The sequence below is a fragment of the Phyllostomus discolor genome, chromosome 6 (assembly GCF_004126475.2).
Source record: "Phyllostomus discolor isolate MPI-MPIP mPhyDis1 chromosome 6, mPhyDis1.pri.v3, whole genome shotgun sequence".
Classification (NCBI taxonomy): domain Eukaryota; kingdom Metazoa; phylum Chordata; class Mammalia; order Chiroptera; family Phyllostomidae; genus Phyllostomus; species Phyllostomus discolor.
This window is the reverse complement of record NC_040908.2, coordinates 83572288-83579850: the sequence shown is the minus strand read 5'-3', so window position 1 is coordinate 83579850 and position 7563 is coordinate 83572288. Positions and strand designations below refer to the sequence as shown.

General features: G+C 42.2%; 1 long non-coding RNA gene across 1 annotated transcript; it reads right to left on the bottom strand.

The window, feature by feature from the left end:
• Positions 1–3984: 3984 nt before the first annotated feature.
• Positions 3985–6779, bottom strand: LOC118501192. Its single transcript, XR_004903807.1, has 3 exons — positions 6586–6779; positions 5605–5613; positions 3985–4270 (listed from the first exon to the last, which is right to left on the bottom strand). It is a non-coding gene; the product is annotated as an uncharacterized LOC118501192 (long non-coding RNA).
• Positions 6780–7563: the final 784 nt, after the last annotated feature.

Sequence of the window (7563 nt, the reverse complement as noted above, 5' to 3'; positions counted from 1 at the left end):
CTACTTGGGGACCTGGCCTGTGTCCGGACTGGGAATCAAACTGTTACAGGGTGCAGCCAAGAGGGGGGACCCTAAATAGGCATTTGAAATGGGGTCCAGAACTCAAGGTGTCCAGGAGATTTTAAGGTGTCTTCACCCCTTCCCCCACAGGTATGAGTTGGGGGAAGGGGCACACAGAGCAAGAACATGCAGGGCAGCTTTGCAGCTAATCCATGGCATGGTCATTTAGCATACCTATAGCCTTTGGCTGATCACTTAGATATGCTAAATAGCTATGGCCATACTCAAGGCCAGGGGGATGGAAAGGGATCTCCCCCCAAGATGTGACTGGGGGGCAGGTCCCCTGAGTTACAGCGTGCCTGCGTTGGAGCTGGGAGAAGATTGGCTCCATGACATGGGGCCACACCTGCCCAGACTCATGATGGCAGTCCAGTAAAGCTAGAGAAGACAGCAGATTGAGGGCAAGTGTGCCTGAGTGTGGGAGGAGTCGGAAATAGGGCTGCAGAGGAAGATTGGCGCGGGGGATTTAAACCCAGACACAGCAGCCATTGGGGGAGAACCACGCAGCCTGGACAGAATGGGGACTCTCCCTTCCTGCAGCCCTGAGAGGGAGAACCACGCGGCCTTGACAGAGTGGAGACTCCCACAGCCCTGAGAGTGAGAACCACGTGGCCTGGACAGAGTAGGGACTCTCCCTTCCCACAGCCCTGAGAGAGGGAAAACCACACAACCTGGACAGAGTGGGGACTCTTCTGTAGCCTTAGGAGAGAGGACCACATGCCTTTGCCAGAGTGGGGACCCCCTGCAGCTTTAGAAGGGGGAACCACCACCTGGTTTTAGCAGAGACCCTGGCGACTCAGCTGAGGGTGCCAGGAACCCAGGGAGGTCTCCCAGTCGAGATGGAGTACTAACTGGGAAGAACCAGAGGACTGCCTGAGCCATGGACTTCTATTTCCTTTCCTGAGATACGGTACTCTGGACTGGGCATAGGGGGAAGGAAGGAAGGACTGTGTCTGTTTGTGGGGGTTTTAAAAGGGACTTTAGGATTTTTGATAAAGACATTAGGTCACTACTTTAAGTTTGTATAGCATTAAATAAACATTTCCTTTCCTTTTCACTAATCTCTGGCATTGAGAGACGTCTTTCCTGGGGGGGGCGGGGGGGGCGGACATGATGGACCTGGGGGCTTTTTTTTTCAATAATAGTATATTGTCCCAGGCCCCCCTTGTTTGTTCTGTAACAGCACTGCTTTGAAGAATTCATCTTGGGAAAGGCCAACATCCTTCCCATACCAGAGTTCCTAAAGTAACTGACCCTCTCCAGGGGCCATTGTTCCACTTCCCTCTCATTCCGAGCAGCCATCTGAGGACAGTGACAGTCTTATCACAGGCCCAGCACTGTGGGTAGCATTTTCACCTTTACAAATTTTCCCTCGACCATAATTAATTTTATTCTGGTCTAATCAAATTTCTCCAGTGCCTTGGCCTATGGACTGGCGATCATTTGTACAACGAGAATAGATCTGGTCAAAATGATGAAGTGAATGAAATTTGTCTCCATTATCCCTAAACCACCCAGATGTCTCCCTTTTCGAGCTCCCTTCTGCTCTTGAGCAGCTGCTGACTATGCCTTCATGTTCTGTCACCCAGGTTCCTTCACTGTTCAGGCTATTTTACCCTTGGAACTTTCACTGTAAGAAACAGTGTATGAATGTGTAACCCAAGTAAAACTTGTGACCAGTCTCCACCAACACTACCTTAAAATGAAAATTTAAAAAATCTGACTCCAAAGTCATTGAAAAGCAACACAATGTATTATATATATATTGTACAACATAGAGAAAGACTTCCTAAAAACACTTTTTGAATCTCCTGCAGTCCCACCCTTCACAACAGCAGATTTTATTCTTTTCTCTTTGTTTTTCTCCCAGCAAACTTTTCTGCCTCAAGCCCCTGTATGTCACTTATGTCTTGTGGCACAGCCACCCACATTACCATGTCATCCCCTTTTCCTGCCTCCTGGATATTCATCCTTCTGTAGCCCCATTTTCTAGGCTTCTTCAATTTTGCATTTTCATCAGTTTTCCCACTTGTTACAATGAAAGCCTGGTGATAGAGCAACAGAAGGAAAAGTCCTGAGGTGATAAGGAAGGCAGTATGTCACAAAGGAATGGATCCCAGCAATGGTGTTTCCTGGCTAGGATGCTTCTCCTGTGTGAGTTGGTGAGACACCTGCAACATGTTTTGTCCCACTCAAAATCTATGGCTGCTTATGATAGGGGCTTAAGACCTGGGAAAATTTAGCTTAAGGTAAATAGTCATAAATCTAGCAAGTAATGTGTATGTTAAGTTTTTGTTTCAGTAACTACAGATAAGGCCTCTCTTGGCGCCTAAGAGTAAGCAGATGACCTCTTGGAGAAGTCTGTACCAGGAAGAAGCAAGCGACTACCCTTTCCCCTTGGAGGCAACTGTTGAATTTCAAAGGCGTTCACTGACACCTTGTTTGCCCTCCCCCAACCCCCTTATAAAAGGTCTGGCTGGGAAAAAGAGAGCAAGATGGTTTGTTAGGGTATGAACCCGCCATCTTCTCGGATCGCCAGCCATCTGAATAAAGCGCCTATAGAAGATTCAATCACTGTCATTGCTTATTGGATTTGGTAGTCACAGGCAGCCCAAACACCAGTGTCTTTTCCGGTTACACTTAGAGCCGTGCTGGTTTTTCAAATAGGTCACAGGATCAGAGGTTTCCTTTTAGGAAAATCTTTTATTAGTCTTAAAATCATCCAGTGGGCATGTTGTTTCCAAGGCTTTGAGCTATTTTGAAAATGTTCAGAATCTGGCTCCTGACAGTATTACCACTAGCTACTTGCTTACATGTTTCCTCCAGTCTAACCTTACTTCACTACTAGTATCTTTTTTACATATCATGCCATTTTATGTTGGAATGTCCTCAATCCCTCCCTTCTTTCTGCTGTGCTCTCTATAGTAATTGCCAGGACTTCTGTGATTTCCCACTAAATGGAAACCCCTAGTTCCTAACAAGGAGTGTGACAGATAATGAATTCTTAAAAATGTTTCTTGTATGGATGAATAAAATAATTAATGAATGGAGAGGCATAAAAAGATTACAGTGTATTTCTAAGCTTTGGTCAAAAATTTTAAAAATCACTATTGTGAAAATTATTACTGCTAGTAAATCCACTGAATGACTTCTTATTCTAAGGATTTATGTTTTTCTTTAATTCTGTAAAATTCTTAGTTTATTATCTCTTGTAATATTTTTCTCCCCCTTTTTAACTATCCTCACCACTTGGAACAACAATTTTGGAGCTTCTCAGTCTAGCTTCTATGAATTTGTTTTTATTGTTTTATGTATGTATCTTGTTTTATTGCATTCAGAGTGATTTATTACATTAGGTTGGCCAAAAAGTCTGATTAGTTTTTTCTATAAAATAAGACACATTTTTCATTTTCAACTTATTAATTTGGATATTCTGAGTATGTCGGCTACCTCCTGTGTAGTATAACATTGACTGTTCTCAATTAATATCTCAATTTGATTGTTATCAACTTCAAATGTTCTATCTGACTGTGGGAGCATCATCCAGTGAGAAATCTCCAGCACGAAACTTCACAAACCACTTTTGACAAGTTTGATCAGTCACAGTACCTTCTTCATACACTGCACAAATCTTTTTTATTGGATTTCAGTTGTGTTTTTACCTTCCTTGAAATAATAGAGAATAATGTGCTGAAAATGTTGCATATTTTATTCCATCTTCTATCTTAAAATGGCTGCACAAAAATTCACCAATTTTGATTTTTTGTTTAATGCACACTCATATGACAGCTGTCAATATACAGTCTAACAAAGTTGTTTTAAGACAATTAAGTGCTACTAGAGCCATCTTACGGAAAAAAACAAACAAACTTTTTGGCCAACTCAATATATTCATTAATAAACTATGCTATGCTGCACAACAAATAAACTCATAAAGCAAAAAGAAAAAGTTTATTTCTTAACCTATGTCACAATTTGAGGCAGGTTGGGAGGCTCTTTTAACAGAGCTCTTCCAAGATGTGACTTTTATCTTGAGATACTGCCATCATCACGTGCTCTTCATGATCTCCAGGGAAGAAAATGATCATCCAGGTGATTGATTTCGTGATCAGGCCTAAAAGAGATACATTTTACTTTCACCCCCATTCCAGTCACATGACCCTCATCTCACTGCAGGGGGAGTCCAGAAAATATGGGTTTTCTTGTGTGCCTGAGAAGAGGAAATGGAGTAGGTGAATATGTGGCAAATTTCTACCACATTTATTTAGTTCTCTTTTCCTATATATTGATTCTCTTTTACCCTATCTAGTCTACCATTTATCACATCTGCTAAGATTTTTTTTCTCAATTTTGTATTTTCAAAATTTTCCTTTTTTTATTATGCCTTTTCCAATTTAATAACCTATTGTCATTTTGAGTATGCTATTTCTTCATTTATCTCTGGAGATACTTAAACAAACTTATTTTAAATACTTTGGCTAGTTACATCTACCTTATTTCTGTTTCCTTAGGAGTGATTTTTTCCTATTTCCTGGATCTGCCAATCAGTTTTCATTATTATGGATATCATTAAGTGCTTGTAATTTTTATATAAAAGTTGATCATGCATGGAGTGTTTTTCCCATGCTTGGTCCTCCCTATAGAATGATTTCAGCATTGCATCAGCCTGGTCTTCTGAGAGCACAGTTCTAAACTAAATCTTTGTATAAGAATTTGGGCATTTGGATCACTTATATATACTGTATCCGCTTGATTCAATATTTAATCTATATATAGCACCACTTTTGGATGCCATACATAGGCCCAATTTCTGTTTTCATACAAGAATGACTGCTTCCTGTCCACTAAGCCGAAAGTCTGTAAAATTTTACTTGGAGCTATCTTAGTCCCAGTTCCCTACTGGATACCTTCGGCTTGGCCCCAGGCTTCAGAGAGGAAGCTGAATTCTAATTCCCAAATGGTGTTCTTAGGTCCGTTTCTCACTGAATGATTAAAGACCTGGCCCCCCACCTTCCAGCTGACCATAGCTTTGCTTGTGCATGGTTTTAGTTCCTTTTCTGTAAAGCCTTCCCCTATCTTTCAAACAATCACATATGCCTTCTTCTGTGTTACCCAGCACACACTATATCATGGTTATTTGGCTGTAGCTCTGTCTATAAACAGTTTGTATAGACTATAAACACTTTGAGGGTAGAGATTATGCCCTGTTTATCCTGCTGCCCAGTGTCTAGCACAATGACTGCAGATTAGAGATACTCAATATTGGTAAAATTGAATTTGAGATGTTTTAGTGACTCTTGAAAAACCCAATTTTTACTGTAACCCAGAAATGAGTCTCCAGTGATATAGCATGATGTTTGTGGAAGATAATTTACAGACATAACCAAAAGGCATGTATGTATTTGGACTCTATAAATGATGTCTGGATCTACTTGTTTTTGTGCTAACTTGTGCAGGGCCTTTTATTTGTTCTCATTTTGCTCCTTCGAAGACATAATTGCTTCTTGGCTCTATGTTTCTATTGCTCATTACACTGTTCCATACCATTTCATTCTGAAAATAAAACAAAATAGAATATTTAAAATTAATGATGTGGGGCACGACTTTTTTTGCTTTCCCTCTACCTCCAGGCAGAATTAGCAAATGGCTTGAATACCAGCCATTCTTTTTATCAGAAGCATCTGGGTTTCATTACAGTAAGAAAAATCACTGATTACAAGGTGAGAGGTCAGAGACCTCCTTTACAAAGGATCCCTGGGATGTTTATCTACCTCTTACCACCTCCTTACCAAACCTGGCAGTCCTGTGGTGGCTAATTCTGTTTCCAGACAAGCTGAAGAGTCATCCTCATTGATTTTTGTAATTTGGAGATTCCTAGTATAAGGCTTTCCTCATTGGCTTCATTTTCAAACATTCAGAAAATGAAGTTTCTTGGATGACACGAGTTCCCATGATCTCTGTATCTTTTGCAACTGTCCTTGTTCTTAAAGAAACAATAGCATCATTGGAGTCTACTGATCATGTTTTATAACTTACAAGGGTAATTGAAAGTTTGTCCTTTCCTTTTCAAGTACCATAACTAAGTTAAAATGGAATTTGCAAAGACAAACAACATTCATTGAATGAGGTTAAATAGTAATAATAGTAAAATTAGTATTTGGTTTTGGTGGTGACTTTCTATCAGGCCCTTTGCTGCTCTTATTTCATATGGATAGGTGTGTGTTGGAGGAAAGTTATTTAGATCTTTGTTTTCTAAACTTGGTTCTCTCCTTCCTCCTATCTGACTGACACAGGAAAATCTAACTTCCTATTCTGAGGGTCATCTTTTCCTTTGAAAACTCCAGTAGGATTAAGGGAAACCATGAAATAGGCTTCCTAAACTTACATACTTATGTGTTACAGCCACGTAAATTTTAAATCTGCAATTACTGGAGTTGCAACTCAAATTGGTTTGAACAGTAAAGGGGATTTATTGGTTCACATTCCTGAAAAGACTAGTAACTTCAGACTCGGTCCAGTCTTTACCTAGCAACACCAGTGGGCGTGAAGATGCAGTGGCCTTCCATTTCTACCTTCCACCGCATGCAGTTCCTCCAATGGCCACAAGATGGCGGCAAGCAGCCGTGCGGGCAGAGTACTTCCTTGTTCAGTTAAAAGAATGTCCCTCGAGTATTTATTTCATTTTTTTAAAAAAGACATTATTTACTTAATTTTAGAGAGAGGGGTAGGGAGGGAGAAAAAGAGGGATAAAAATATTGATCTGTAGCTTCTTGCGCCCAGGCCTGTGCCCAGACCCGCAATAGAACCGGCGACCTTTTGGGTCGCCACTGAGCCATGCCTGTCAGGGTTGAGTAGTTTCTAAAGAAGAATGAAGTCGTTTTCCCCAGAAACCTCCATAAAATGTGTCTTTGATAGATCGTGGTTAGGTTTTATGTTCCTTCCAGAGGTGGGGACGGGAAGGGGCGGGACCACAGACGACCTTGAGGAAACGTAGGCCTGTCTTTGGGCGGGAGGCTCTGTGCAGGGATGGTAGTCCCCTAAGTGGGGGTGGGTCACCGTGCTCGAGCGGACGGACGGCAATGGCTCCAGAGAGGCTTATTTCCTCAGGAGGAAAGCATCTTTGCTTTCCCTTTCCAGTCCTGCCAGGGAAAGACTCCGGGACTCAGTCGTCCCAGGGTGAGGCTCTGAGGAAAAGAAACAGTCTGCAGCCTAGCCCTGGGGCTGAAGGGACAAAAAGGTTCCCCTGGCCGGGAGGCCTGGTCGGAGAGCGAGACGCGCCCTGGGAGTCACAGCAGCGCGGGCCCACTCAGGCGGTGTTACCAGAGCCGGAAACTCGGAAGTCCGGCCCCTTCCCGCCGTCAGCACCGCTCACTGACACAGAAGCACCATCAGAGCAATATTAATGCTCACCCCCTGTATAATAGCCCAACCATCCCACTTTTCTTCTTCTGTGACGTGGAGATAGTAGGATTGTACTAACTCCCTTGCCTACTTCGTGTGGAA